Source organism: Leptodactylus fuscus, chromosome 10 (genome assembly GCF_031893055.1).
Source record: "Leptodactylus fuscus isolate aLepFus1 chromosome 10, aLepFus1.hap2, whole genome shotgun sequence".
Lineage (NCBI taxonomy): Eukaryota > Metazoa > Chordata > Amphibia > Anura > Leptodactylidae > Leptodactylus > Leptodactylus fuscus.
The window spans coordinates 72,556,842-72,571,424 of NC_134274.1; the positions used below are offsets into that span (position 1 = coordinate 72,556,842).

The following is a 14,583-nucleotide window of genomic DNA, read 5'->3' on the forward strand; positions in this document are numbered from 1 at the left end:
CTCCCCTCAGCCTCCTCCAACGTGCAGTCCCATGTAACTACATCACTCGCTCCCCTCAGCCTCCTCCAACGTGCAGTCCCATGTAACTACATCACTCGCTCCCCTCAGCCTCCTCCAACGTGCAGTCCCATGTAACTACATCACTCGCTCCCCTCAGCCTCCTCCAACGTGCAGTCCCATGTAACTACATCACTCGCTCCCCTCAGCCTCCTCCAACGTGCAGTCCCATGTAACTACATCACTCGCTCCCCTCAGCCTCCTCCAACGTGCAGTCCCATGTAACTACATCACTCTCTCCCCTCAGCCTCCTCCAACGTGCAGTCCCATGTAACTACATCACTCTCTCCCCTCAGCCTCCTCCAACGTGCCGTCTCATGTAAAACAAACCTGTCTCTCCCCTTCCAGCCTCCATTACCACGCTACAATCCTCTCTGCTTTCTGTTCTCCAGCTCCATGTGCTCGGCTCCGGCTTCCTCTACACAGCACAGAGCAGTGATGGCCGAAACTCCGCCCTCCTCTGAGAGGCCACGCCCCTTCCTGTGACATCATACCTACCAGGAGCAACAGCACTCTAGTCACAACCATAACCCATTCTACACCAGCTACTGATCAGCCTGACAACGGTAATGTACAGGAGGAGCAGACTGCGGTGTCTTGTCTGTGTATTATTATTATACAGGAGGAGCAGACTGCGGTGTCCTGTCTGTGTATTATTATTATTATACAGGAGGAGCAGACTGTGGTGTCCTGTCTGTGTATTATTATTATTATACAGGAGGAGCAGACTGTGGTGTCCTGTCTGTGTATTATTATTATACAGGAGGAGCAGACTGTGGTGTCCTGTCTGTGTATTATTATTATACAGGAGGAGCAGACTGTGGTGTCCTGTCTGTGTATTATTATACAGGAGGAGCAGAGTGTGGTGTCCTGTCTGTGTATTATTATTATACAGGAGGAGCAGACTGTGGTGTCCTGTCTGTGTATTATTATTATTATACAGGAGGAGCAGACTGTGGTGTCCTGTCTGTGTATTATTATACAGGAGGAGCAGACTGTGGTGTCCTGTCTGTGTATTATTATTATACAGGAGGAGCAGACTGCGGTGTCCTGTCTGTGTATTATTATTATTATACAGGAGGAGCAGACTGTGGTGTCCTGTCTGTGTATTATTATTATTATACAGGAGGAGCAGAGTGTGGTGTCCTGTCTGTGTATTATTATTATACAGGAGGAGCAGACTGCGGTGTCCTGTCTGTGTATTATTATTATACAGGAGGAGCAGACTGTGGTGTCCTGTCTGTGTATTATTATACAGGAGGAGCAGACTGTGGTGTCCTGTCTGTGTATTATTATTATACAGGAGGAGCAGACTGTGGTGTCTTGTCTGTGTATTATTATTATACAGGAGGAGCAGACTGTGGTGTCCTGTCTGTGTATTATTATACAGGAGGAGCAGACTGCGGTGTCCTGTCTGTGTATTATTATTATTATACAGGAGGAGCAGACTGTGGTGTCCTGTCTGTGTATTATTATTATTATACAGGAGGAGCAGACTGTGGTGTCCTGTCTGTATATTATTATTATTATACAGGAGGAGCAGACTGTGGTGTCCTGTCTGTGTATTATTATTATTATACAGGAGGAGCAGACTGTGGTGTCCTGTCTGTGTATTATTATTATTATACAGGAGGAGCAGACTGCGGTGTCCTGTCTGTGTATTATTATTATTATACAGGAGGAGCAGACTGTGGTGTCCTGTCTGTGTATTATTATTATTATACAGGAGGAGCAGACTGTGGTGTCCTGTCTGTGTATTATTATTATACAGGAGGAGCAGACTGTGGTGTCCTGTCTGTGTATTATTATTATACAGGAGGAGCAGACTGTGGTGTCCTGTCTGTGTATTATTATACAGGAGGAGCAGAGTGTGGTGTCCTGTCTGTGTATTATTATTATACAGGAGGAGCAGACTGTGGTGTCCTGTCTGTGTATTATTATTATTATACAGGAGGAGCAGACTGTGGTGTCCTGTCTGTGTATTATTATACAGGAGGAGCAGACTGTGGTGTCCTGTCTGTGTATTATTATTATACAGGAGGAGCAGACTGCGGTGTCCTGTCTGTGTATTATTATTATTATACAGGAGGAGCAGACTGTGGTGTCCTGTCTGTGTATTATTATTATTATACAGGAGGAGCAGAGTGTGGTGTCCTGTCTGTGTATTATTATTATACAGGAGGAGCAGACTGCGGTGTCCTGTCTGTGTATTATTATTATACAGGAGGAGCAGACTGTGGTGTCCTGTCTGTGTATTATTATACAGGAGGAGCAGACTGTGGTGTCCTGTCTGTGTATTATTATTATACAGGAGGAGCAGACTGTGGTGTCTTGTCTGTGTATTATTATTATACAGGAGGAGCAGACTGTGGTGTCCTGTCTGTGTATTATTATACAGGAGGAGCAGACTGCGGTGTCCTGTCTGTGTATTATTATTATTATACAGGAGGAGCAGACTGTGGTGTCCTGTCTGTGTATTATTATTATTATACAGGAGGAGCAGACTGTGGTGTCCTGTCTGTGTATTATTATTATACAGGAGGAGCAGACTGTGGTGTCCTGTCTGTGTATTATTATACAGGAGGAGCAGAGTGTGGTGTCCTGTCTGTGTATTATTATTATACAGGAGGAGCAGACTGTGGTGTCTTGTCTGTGTATTATTATTATACAGGAGGAGCAGACTGTGGTGTCCTGTCTGTGTATTATTATACAGGAGGAGCAGACTGCGGTGTCCTGTCTGTGTATTATTATTATTATACAGGAGGAGCAGACTGTGGTGTCCTGTCTGTGTATTATTATACAGGAGGAGCAGACTGCGGTGTCCTGTCTGTGTATTATTATTATTATACAGGAGGAGCAGACTGTGGTGACCTGTCTGTGTATTATTATTATTATACAGGAGGAGCAGACTGTGGTGTCCTGTCTGTGTATTATTATACAGGAGGAGCAGAGTGTGGTGTCCTGTCTGTGTATTATTATTATACAGGAGGAGCAGAGTGTGGTGTCCTGTCTGTGTATTATTATTATACAGGAGGAGCAGACTGCGGTGTCCTGTCTGTGTATTATTATTATACAGGAGGAGCAGACTGCGGTGTCCTGTCTGTGTATTATTCTTATTATACAGGAGGAGCAGACTGCGGTGTCCTGTCTGTGTATTATTATACAGGAGGAGCAGACTGCGGTGTCCTGTCTGTGTATTATTATTATTATACAGGAGGAGCAGACTGTGGTGTCCTGTCTGTGTATTATTATACAGGAGGAGCAGACTGCGGTGTCCTGTCTGTGTATTATTATTATTATACAGGAGGAGCAGACTGTGGTGACCTGTCTGTGTATTATTATTATTATACAGGAGGAGCAGACTGTGGTGTCCTGTCTGTGTATTATTATACAGGAGGAGCAGAGTGTGGTGTCCTGTCTGTGTATTATTATTATACAGGAGGAGCAGAGTGTGGTGTCCTATCTGTGTATTATTATTATACAGGAGGAGCAGACTGTGGTGTCCTGTCTGTGTATTATTATTATACAGGAGGAGCAGACTGCGGTGTCCTGTCTGTGTATTATTCTTATTATACAGGAGGAGCAGACTGCGGTGTCCTGTCTGTGTATTATTATTATTATACAGGAGGAGCAGACTGTGGTGTCCTGTCTGTGTATTATTATACAGGAGGAGCAGAGTGTGGTGTCCTGTCTGTGTATTATTATTATTATACAGGAGGAGCAGACTGTGGTGTCCTGTCTGTGTATTATTCTTATTATACAGGAGGAGCAGACTGCGGTGTCCTGTCTGTGTATTATTATTATTATACAGGAGGAGCAGACTGTGGTGTCCTGTCTGTGTATTATTATACAGGAGGAGCAGAGTGTGGTGTCCTGTCTGTGTATTATTATACAGGAGGAGCAGACTGTGGTGTCCTGTCTGTGTATTATTATTATACAGGAGGAGCAGACTGTGGTGTCCTGTCTGTTTATTATTATTATACAGGAGGAGCAGACTGTGGTGTCCTGTCTGTGTATTATTATTATTATACAGGAGGAGCAGACTGTGGTGTCCTGTCTGTGTATTATTATTATACAGGAGGAGCAGACTGTGGTGTCCTGTCTGTGTATTATTATTATACAGGAGGAGCAGACTGTGGTGTCCTGTCTGTGTATTATTATACAGGAGGAGCAGACTGTGGTGTCCTGTCTGTTTATTATTATTATACAGGAGGAGCAGACTGTGGTGTCCTGTCTGTGTATTATTATTATTATACAGGAGGAGCAGACTGCGGTGTCCTGTCTGTGTATTATTATTATACAGGAGGAGCAGACTGTGGTGTCCTGTCTGTGTATTATTATACAGGAGGAGCAGACTGTGGTGTCCTGTCTGTGTATTATTATTATACAGGAGGAGCAGACTGTGGTGTCCTGTCTGTTTATTATTATTATACAGGAGGAGCAGACTGTGGTGTCCTGTCTGTGTATTATTATTATTATACAGGAGGAGCAGACTGCGGTGTCCTGTCTGTGTATTATTATTATTATACAGGAGGAGCAGACTGTGGTGTCCTGTCTGTGTATTATTATTATACAGGAGGAGCAGACTGTGGTGTCCTGTCTGTGTATTATTATTATACAGGAGGAGCAGACTGTGGTGTCCTGTCTGTGTATTATTATACAGGAGGAGCAGACTGTGGTGTCCTGTCTGTGTATTATTATTATACAGGAGGAGCAGACTGTGGTGTCCTGTCTGTGTATTATTATTATACAGGAGGAGCAGACTGCGGTGTCCTGTCTGTGTATTATTATTATTATACAGGAGGAGCAGACTGTGGTGTCCTGTCTGTGTATTATTATACAGGAGGAGCAGACTGCGGTGTCCTGTCTGTGTATTATTATTATTATACAGGAGGAGCAGACTGTGGTGTCCTGTCTGTGTATTATTATACAGGAGGAGCAGACTGTGGTGTCCTGTCTGTGTATTATTATACAGGAGGAGCAGACTGTGGTGTCCTGTCTGTGTATTATTATTATACAGGAGGAGCAGACTGTGGTGTCCTGTCTGTGTATTATTATTATACAGGAGGAGCAGAGTGTGGTGTCCTGTCTGTGTATTATTATTATACAGGAGGAGCAGACTGTGGTGTCCTGTCTGTGTATTATTATTATACAGGAGGAGCAGAGTGTGGTGTCCTGTCTGTGTATTATTATTATACAGGAGGAGCAGACTGCGGTGTCCTGTCTGTGTATTATTATACAGGAGGAGCAGACTGTGGTGTCCTGTCTGTGTATTATTATTATTATTATTATTATACAGGAGGAGCAGACTGCGGTGTCCTGTCTGTGTATTATTATTATTATACAGGAGGAGCAGACTGTGGTGTCCTGTCTGTGTATTATTCTTATTATACAGGAGGAGCAGACTGTGGTGTCCTGTCTGTGTATTATTATTATTATACAGGAGGAGCAGACTGTGGTGTCCTGTCTGTGTATTATTATACAGGAGGAGCAGAGTGTGGTGTCCTGTCTGTGTATTATTATTATACAGGAGGAGCAGAGTGTGGTGTCCTGTCTGTGTATTATTATTATTATACAGGAGGAGCAGACTGTGGTGTCCTGTCTGTGTATTATTATTATACAGGAGGAGCAGACTGTGGTGTCCTGTCTGTGTATTATTATTATACAGGAGGAGCAGACTGTGGTGTCCTGTCTGTGTATTATTATTATACAGGAGGAGCAGACTGTGGTGTCCTGTCTGTGTATTATTATTATTATACAGGAGGAGCAGACTGTGGTGTCCTGTCTGTGTATTATTATTATACAGGAGGAGCAGACTGTGGTGTCCTGTCTGTGTATTATTATTATACAGGAGGAGCAGACTGTGGTGTCCTGTCTGTGTATTATTATTATACAGGAGGAGCAGACTGCGGTGTCCTGTCTGTGTATTATTATACAGGAGGAGCAGACTGTGGTGTCCTGTCTGTGTATTATTATTATTATTATACAGGAGGAGCAGAATGCGGTGTCCTGTCTGTGTATTATTATTATTATACAGGAGGAGCAGACTGTGGTGTCCTGTCTGTGTATTATTATTATTATACAGGAGGAGCAGACTGTGGTGTCCTGTCTGTGTATTATTATTATACAGGAGGAGCAGAGTGTGGTGTCCTGTCTGTGTATTATTATTATACAGGAGGAGCAGACTGTGGTGTCCTGTCTGTGTATTATTATTATACAGGAGGAGCAGAGTGTGGTGTCCTGTCTGTGTATTATTATTATACAGGAGGAGCAGACTGTGGTGTCCTGTCTGTGTATTATTATACAGGAGGAGCAGACTGTGGTGTCCTGTCTGTGTATTATTATTATACAGGAGGAGCAGACTGCGGTGTCCTGTCTGTGTATTATTATTATTATACAGGAGGAGCAGACTGTGGTGTCCTGTCTGTGTATTAGTATTATTATACAGGAGGAGCAGACTGTGGTGTCCTGTCTGTGTATTATTATTATTATACAGGAGGAGCAGACTGTGGTGTCCTGTCTGTGTATTATTATACAGGAGGAGCAGAGTGTGGTGTCCTGTCTGTGTATTATTATTATACAGGAGGAGCAGACTGTGGTGTCCTGTCTGTGTATTATTATTATACAGGAGGAGCAGACTGTGGTGTCCTGTCTGTGTATTATTATTATACAGGAGGAGCAGACTGCGGTGTCCTGTCTGTGTATTATTATACAGGAGGAGCAGACTGTGGTGTCCTGTCTGTGTATTATTATTATTATACTGGAGGAGCAGACTGTGGTGTCCTGTCTGTGTATTATTATTATTATACAGGAGGAGCAGAGTGTGGTGTCCTGTCTGTGTATTATTATTATTATACAGGAGGAGCAGACTGCGGTGTCCTGTCTGTGTATTATTATTATTATTATTATTATACAGGAGGAGCAGACTGTGGTGTCCTGTCTGTGTATTATTATTATACAGGAGGAGCAGAGTGTGGTGTCCTGTCTGTGTATTATTATACAGGAGGAGCAGAGTGTGGTGTCCTGTCTGTGTATTATTATTATTATACAGGAGGAGCAGACTGTGGTGTCCTGTCTGTATATTATTATTATTATACAGGAGGAGCAGACTGTGGTGTCCTGTCTGTGTATTATTATTATTATACAGGAGGAGCAGACTGTGGTGTCCTGTCTGTGTATTATTATTATTATACAGGAGGAGCAGACTGTGGTGTCCTGTCTGTGTATTATTATTATACAGGAGGAGCAGACTGTGGTGTCCTGTCTGTGTATTATTATACAGGAGGAGCAGAGTGTGGTGTCCTGTCTGTGTATTATTATTATACAGGAGGAGCAGACTGTGGTGTCCTGTCTGTGTATTATTATTATTATACAGGAGGAGCAGACTGTGGTGTCCTGTCTGTGTATTATTATACAGGAGGAGCAGACTGTGGTGTCCTGTCTGTGTATTATTATTATTATACAGGAGGAGCAGACTGTGGTGTCCTGTCTGTGTATTATTATACAGGAGGAGCAGACTGTGGTGTCCTGTCTGTGTATTATTATACAGGAGGAGCAGACTGTGGTGTCCTGTCTGTGTATTATTATTATTATACAGGAGGAGCAGACTGTGGTGTCCTGTCTGTGTATTATTATACAGGAGGAGCAGACTGTGGTGTCCTGTCTGTGTATTATTATTATACAGGAGGAGCAGACTGTGGTGTCCTGTCTGTGTATTATTATTATACAGGAGGAGCAGACTGTGGTGTCCTGTCTGTGTATTATTATTATACAGGAGGAGCAGACTGTGGTGTCCTGTCTGTGTATTATTATTATTATACAGGAGGAGCAGACTGTGGTGTCCTGTCTGTGTATTATTATTATTATACAGGAGGAGCAGACTGTGGTGTCCTGTCTGTGTATTATTATTATACAGGAGGAGCAGACTGTGGTGTCCTGTCTGTGTATTATTATTATTATACAGGAGGAGCAGACTGCGGTGTCCTGTCTGTGTATTATTATTATACAGGAGGAGCAGGCTGTGGTGTCTTGTCTGTGTATTATTATTATACAGGAGGAGCAGACTGTGGTGTCCTGTCTGTGTATTATTATTATTATTATTATTATTATTATTATTATTATTATTATTCAGGAGGAGCAGACTGTGGTGTCCTGTCTGTGTATTATTATACAGGAGGAGCAGACTGTGGTGTCCTGTCTGTGTATTATTATACAGGAGGAGCAGACTGTGGTGTCCTGTCTGTGTATTATTATTATACAGGAGGAGCAGACTGTGGTGACCTGTCTGTGTATTATTATTATACAGGAGGAGCAGACTGCGGTGTCCTGTCTGTGTATTATTATTATTATACAGGAGGAGCAGACTGCGGTGTCCTGTCTGTGTATTATTATTATTATACAGGAGGAGCAGACTGTGGTGTCCTGTCTGTGTATTATTATTATTATACAGGAGGAGCAGACTGTGGTGTCCTGTCTGTGTATTATTCTTATTATACAGGAGGAGCAGACTGTGGTGTCCTGTCTGTGTATTATTATTATTATTATTATTATTATACAGGAGGAGCAGACTGTGGTGTCCTGTCTGTGTATTATTATACAGGAGGAGCAGACTGTGGTGTCCTGTCTGTGTATTATTATTATTATACAGGAGGAGCAGACTGTGGTGTCCTGTCTGTATAGTATTATACAGGAGGAGCAGACTGTGGTGTCCTGTCTGTGTATTATTATTATACAGGAGGAGCAGACTGTGGTGTCCTGTCTGTTTATTATTATTATACAGGAGGAGCAGACTGCGGTGTCCTGTCTGTGTATTATTATTATACAGGAGGAGCAGACTGCGGTGTCCTGTCTGTGTATTATTATTATACAGGAGGAGCAGACTGTGGTGTCCTGTCAGTGTATTATTATTATACAGGAGGAGCAGACTGTGGTGTCCTGTCTGTGTATTATTATTATACAGGAGGAGCAGACTGTGGTGACCTGTCTGTGTATTATTATTATACAGGAGGAGCAGACTGCGGTGTCCTGTCTGTGTATTATTATTATTATTATACAGGAGGAGCAGACTGCGGTGTCCTGTCTGTGTATTATTATACAGGAGGAGCAGACTGTGGTGTCCTGTCTGTGTATTATTATTATACAGGAGGAGCAGACTGTGGTGTCCTGTCTGTGTATTATTATTATACAGGAGGAGCAGACTGCGGTGTCCTGTCTGTGTATTATTATACAGGAGGAGCAGACTGTGGTGTCCTGTCTGTGTATTATTATTATTATTATACAGGAGGAGCAGACTGCGGTGTCCTGTCTGTGTATTATTATTATTATACAGGAGGAGCAGACTGTGGTGTCCTGTCTGTGTATTATTATTATTATACAGGAGGAGCAGACTGTGGTGTCCTGTCTGTGTATTATTATTATACAGGAGGAGCAGAGTGTGGTGTCCTGTCTGTGTATTATTATTATACAGGAGGAGCAGACTGTGGTGTCCTGTCTGTGTATTATTATTATACAGGAGGAGCAGAGTGTGGTGTCCTGTCTGTGTATTATTATTATACAGGAGGAGCAGACTGTGGTGTCCTGTCTGTGTATTATTATACAGGAGGAGCAGACTGTGGTGTCCTGTCTGTGTATTATTATTATACAGGAGGAGCAGACTGCGGTGTCCTGTCTGTGTATTATTATTATTATACAGGAGGAGCAAACTGTGGTGTCCTGTCTGTGTATTAGTATTATTATACAGGAGGAGCAGACTGTGGTGTCCTGTCTGTGTATTATTATTATTATACAGGAGGAGCAGACTGTGGTGTCCTGTCTGTGTATTATTATACAGGAGGAGCAGAGTGTGGTGTCCTGTCTGTGTATTATTATTATACAGGAGGAGCAGACTGTGGTGTCCTGTCTGTGTATTATTATTATACAGGAGGAGCAGACTGTGGTGTCCTGTCTGTGTATTATTATTATACAGGAGGAGCAGACTGCGGTGTCCTGTCTGTGTATTATTATACAGGAGGAGCAGACTGTGGTGTCCTGTCTGTGTATTATTATTATTATACTGGAGGAGCAGACTGTGGTGTCCTGTCTGTGTATTATTATTATTATACAGGAGGAGCAGAGTGTGGTGTCCTGTCTGTGTATTATTATTATTATACAGGAGGAGCAGACTGCGGTGTCCTGTCTGTGTATTATTATTATTATTATACAGGAGGAGCAGACTGTGGTGTCCTGTCTGTGTATTATTATTATACAGGAGGAGCAGAGTGTGGTGTCCTGTCTGTTTATTATTATTATACAGGAGGAGCAGACTGTGGTGTCCTGTCTGTGTATTATTATTATTATACAGGAGGAGCAGACTGTGGTGTCCTGTCTGTGTATTATTATTATACAGGAGGAGCAGACTGTGGTGTCCTGTCTGTTTATTATTATTATACAGGAGGAGCAGAGTGTGGTGTCCTGTCTGTGTATTATTATTATTATACAGGAGGAGCAGACTGTGGTGTCCTGTCTGTGTATTATTATTATACAGGAGGAGCAGACTGTGGTGTCCTGTCTGTGTATTATTATTATACAGGAGGAGCAGACTGTGGTGTCCTGTCTGTGTATTATTATTATTATACAGGAGGAGCAGACTGTGGTGTCCTGTCTGTGTATTATTATTATACAGGAGGAGCAGACTGTGGTGTCCTGTCTGTGTATTATTATACAGGAGGAGCAGAGTGTGGTGTCCTGTCTGTGTATTATTATTATACAGGAGGAGCAGACTGTGGTGTCCTGTCTGTGTATTATTATTATTATACAGGAGGAGCAGACTGTGGTGTCCTGTCTGTGTATTATTATACAGGAGGAGCAGACTGTGGTGTCCTGTCTGTGTATTATTATTATTATACAGGAGGAGCAGACTGTGGTGTCCTGTCTGTGTATTATTATACAGGAGGAGCAGACTGTGGTGTCCTGTCTGTGTATTATTATTATTATACAGGAGGAGCAGACTGTGGTGTCCTGTCTGTGTATTATTATACAGGAGGAGCAGACTGTGGTGTCCTGTCTGTGTATTATTATTATACAGGAGGAGCAGACTGTGGTGTCCTGTCTGTGTATTATTATTATACAGGAGGAGCAGACTGTGGTGTCCTGTCTGTGTATTATTATTATTATACAGGAGGAGCAGACTGTGGTGTCCTGTCTGTGTATTATTATTATTATACAGGAGGAGCAGACTGTGGTGTCCTGTCTGTGTATTATTATTATACAGGAGGAGCAGACTGTGGTGTCCTGTCTGTGTATTATTATTATTATACAGGAGGAGCAGGCTGTGGTGTCTTGTCTGTGTATTATTATTATACAGGAGGAGCAGACTGTGGTGTCCTGTCTGTGTATTATTATTATTATTATTATTCAGGAGGAGCAGACTGTGGTGTCCTGTCTGTGTATTATTATACAGGAGGAGCAGACTGTGGTGTCCTGTCTGTGTATTATTATACAGGAGGAGCAGACTGTGGTGTCCTGTCTGTGTATTATTATTATACAGGAGGAGCAGACTGTGGTGACCTGTCTTTGTATTATTATTATACAGGAGGAGCAGACTGCGGTGTCCTGTCTGTGTATTATTATTATTATACAGGAGGAGCAGACTGCGGTGTCCTGTCTGTGTATTATTATTATTATACAGGAGGAGCAGACTGTGGTGTCCTGTCTGTGTATTATTATACAGGAGGAGCAGACTGTGGTGTCTTGTCTGTGTATTATTATTATTATACAGGAGGAGCAGACTGCGGTGTCCTGTCTGTGTATTATTATTATTATTATTATACAGGAGGAGCAGAGTGTGGTGTCCTGTCTGTGTATTATTCTTATTATACAGGAGGAGCAGACTGTGGTGTCCTGTCTGTGTATTATTATTATTATTATTATTATTATTATTATTATTATTATTATTATACAGGAGGAGCAGACTGTGGTGTCCTGTCTGTGTATTATTATTATACAGGAGGAGCAGACTGTGGTGACCTGTCTGTGTATTATTATTATACAGGAGGAGCAGACTGCGGTGTCCTGTCTGTGTATTATTATTATTATTATTATACAGGAGGAGCAGACTGTGGTGTCCTGTCTGTGTATTATTATTATACAGGAGGAGCAGAGTGTGGTGTCCTGTCTGTGTATTATTATTATTATTATTATTATTATTATACAGGAGGAGCAGGCTGTGGTGTCCTGTCTGTGTATTATTATTATACAGGAGGAGCAGACTGTGGTGTCCTGTCTGTCTATTATTATTATTATTATACAGGAGGAGCAGACTGTGGTGTCCTGTCTGTGTATTATTATTATACAGGAGGCTGGCCTGCCTGCCTCTGGCTGCCGTAATGGCCTGGGTTTTGTCAAAAGAGTTGTCCGGTTTCAGCAAATAATGTTATTCTTTGTATATTAAGCAGTTATACCAGTATATTTTCTGTTATCAATTCCGTTTTCTAAATCCCTGCTTACTGTTTTCCTTTGTTTACCTGTAGACGAAGTCCATGGTCATGTGATGGACACACAGATGCACAGTGCGCTATAGGACAGAGCTCAGATACTGTGCTGTGACCATGGACGGTCCATCACGTGACCATAGACTGATTTTTAATATACCGGGAATAAACAAGGAATGACATCAAGCAGAGATTTGTAGAAAGATATATCAGGCACTCAAAATCAACCGGAATTCTTTTGTTGTTCAAAAAAATTGGAGCTTTATTACGTAAATATGCAATCCAATAAAATAGAGTAAAACGTTTTTCGGTCTATATTAGACCTTCATCAGACCCGGATTGCCATGCAAGAAGAATCAAAGAAGTAAATTAAGCGTCAGTGTAGCAGAAGTTTAGGAGAAGCTTAGCAGCTTCTTTTATGTGCGTCTGCATACTTATTTGGAGATTACTCTCCTAAACTACTGCTGCATTAGTGATGAGACCCCCTGGGGTTCAATGCCCCCTAGAGCAGTGATGGCAAACCTTTTACAGACCAAGTGCCCAAACTGCAACCCCAAACCCACTAATTTAACACAAAGTGCCAGCACGGCAATTTGACTTTAATATTGTGCAGATCCACAATTATGGATGGTCTGTAATAATGTCATTAGTCTGCTATGAAACACATGCTGTGATAAAAATAGAGAAGGGACCCCACACAGTACAATCTGACCCACAATGACCCCCACACAGTACAATCTGCCCCACAATGACCAATGACCCCCACATAGTACAATCTGCCCCACAGTTGCTCTCACACAGTACAATCTGCCCCACAGATGGATGCCCACAGAGAGGGCTCTAAGTGCTACCTCTGGCACACGTGCCATAGGTTCGCCATCATGGCCTTAGAGGGTCTAATAAATGCAGAAAAATATATATATATATATATATATATATATATATATATATATATATATGCATTAAAAGTTCAAATCGCCCCCCTTTCTTAGAACGCATATAAAAGTACTTAAATACAGTGAAACACATACACATTAGATATCCCTGTGTCCGAAATCGCCCGCTCTGCAAATCTATCTAAAAATCAAAAGTGCCAAACCACTGTTTTTTCTTTTGATAAAAATTTTAATAGAAAGTGATCAAAGCAATAGCAATTCCCCAAAATGATATAACTACAAAGTAAACCTGGTCCCGCAAAAAAGACGCCCATACATCCCCATACATGGAAGTATAAAAAAGTTACGGGTCAGAATATGGCGACTTTTAGAAAAAAAAAAATGTTGGCATGGTTTTGAATTTTTGTTAAGGGATTAAAATGTAAATGAAACCTTATAAATTTGGTATCCCCGGAATCATACCGAAACATAGAATACAGGGGACATGTTATTTTTTCTGCAGAGTGAACGCCGTAAAAACGAAGCCTGTAAGAAAGTTGCACAGATGTTCTTTTTCTTCAAATCCACCCCATTCTGAATTTTTTTCCAGCTTCCTAGTACATTATACAGAATAATTAATGGCGGCATCATGAGGAAAAATTTGTCCTGCAAACATTAAAGGGATTCTACCATTAAACCACCTTTTTTTCTAATGAACACGTCGGAATATCCTTAAGAAAGGCTATTCGTTTCCTACCTTTAGACGTGTTCTCCGCCGCACCGTTCCGTAGAAATATAGGTTTTAACCGGTATGCAAATGAGCTCTCCGCAGCAATGAGGGCGGGCCCCAGCACTGAAACACCGATGAGCGCATCCACATTGCTGCCCAAGAGCTCTTTCCTGCGCCGCCTCCTTCTCCTGCAGCAACTCTTCTGGCTTCTCTTGCTCTTGTAGTTCTATACAGGAGCATAGAGAGGCCACTCCAAAATGGCCGCTGGCCAGCTCCTGTATTGAACTGCTAGAGCGGCTACCCCAAAATGGCCGCCGGCCGGCTCCTGTATTGAACTGCAAGAGCGGCTACCCCAAAATGGCCGCTGGCCAGCTCCTGTATTGAACTGCGAGAGCGGCTACCCCAAAATGGCCGCCGGCTCCTGTATCGAACTGCAAGAGCGGCTACCCAAAAA

General features: G+C 42.3%; 1 protein-coding gene across 1 annotated transcript in view; it reads left to right on the forward strand.

Annotated features, from left to right (window-relative positions):
- The first annotated feature begins 564 nt into the window (after positions 1–564).
- Positions 565–14,583, forward strand: part of LOC142183175 (uncharacterized) — a 43,246-nt gene continuing 29,227 nt past the window's right edge. Inside the window, exon 1 of the mRNA XM_075258115.1 lies at positions 565–623. The gene's annotated coding sequence lies outside the window, so the exon portion shown is untranslated. The remainder of the gene's footprint in view (positions 624–14,583) is intronic.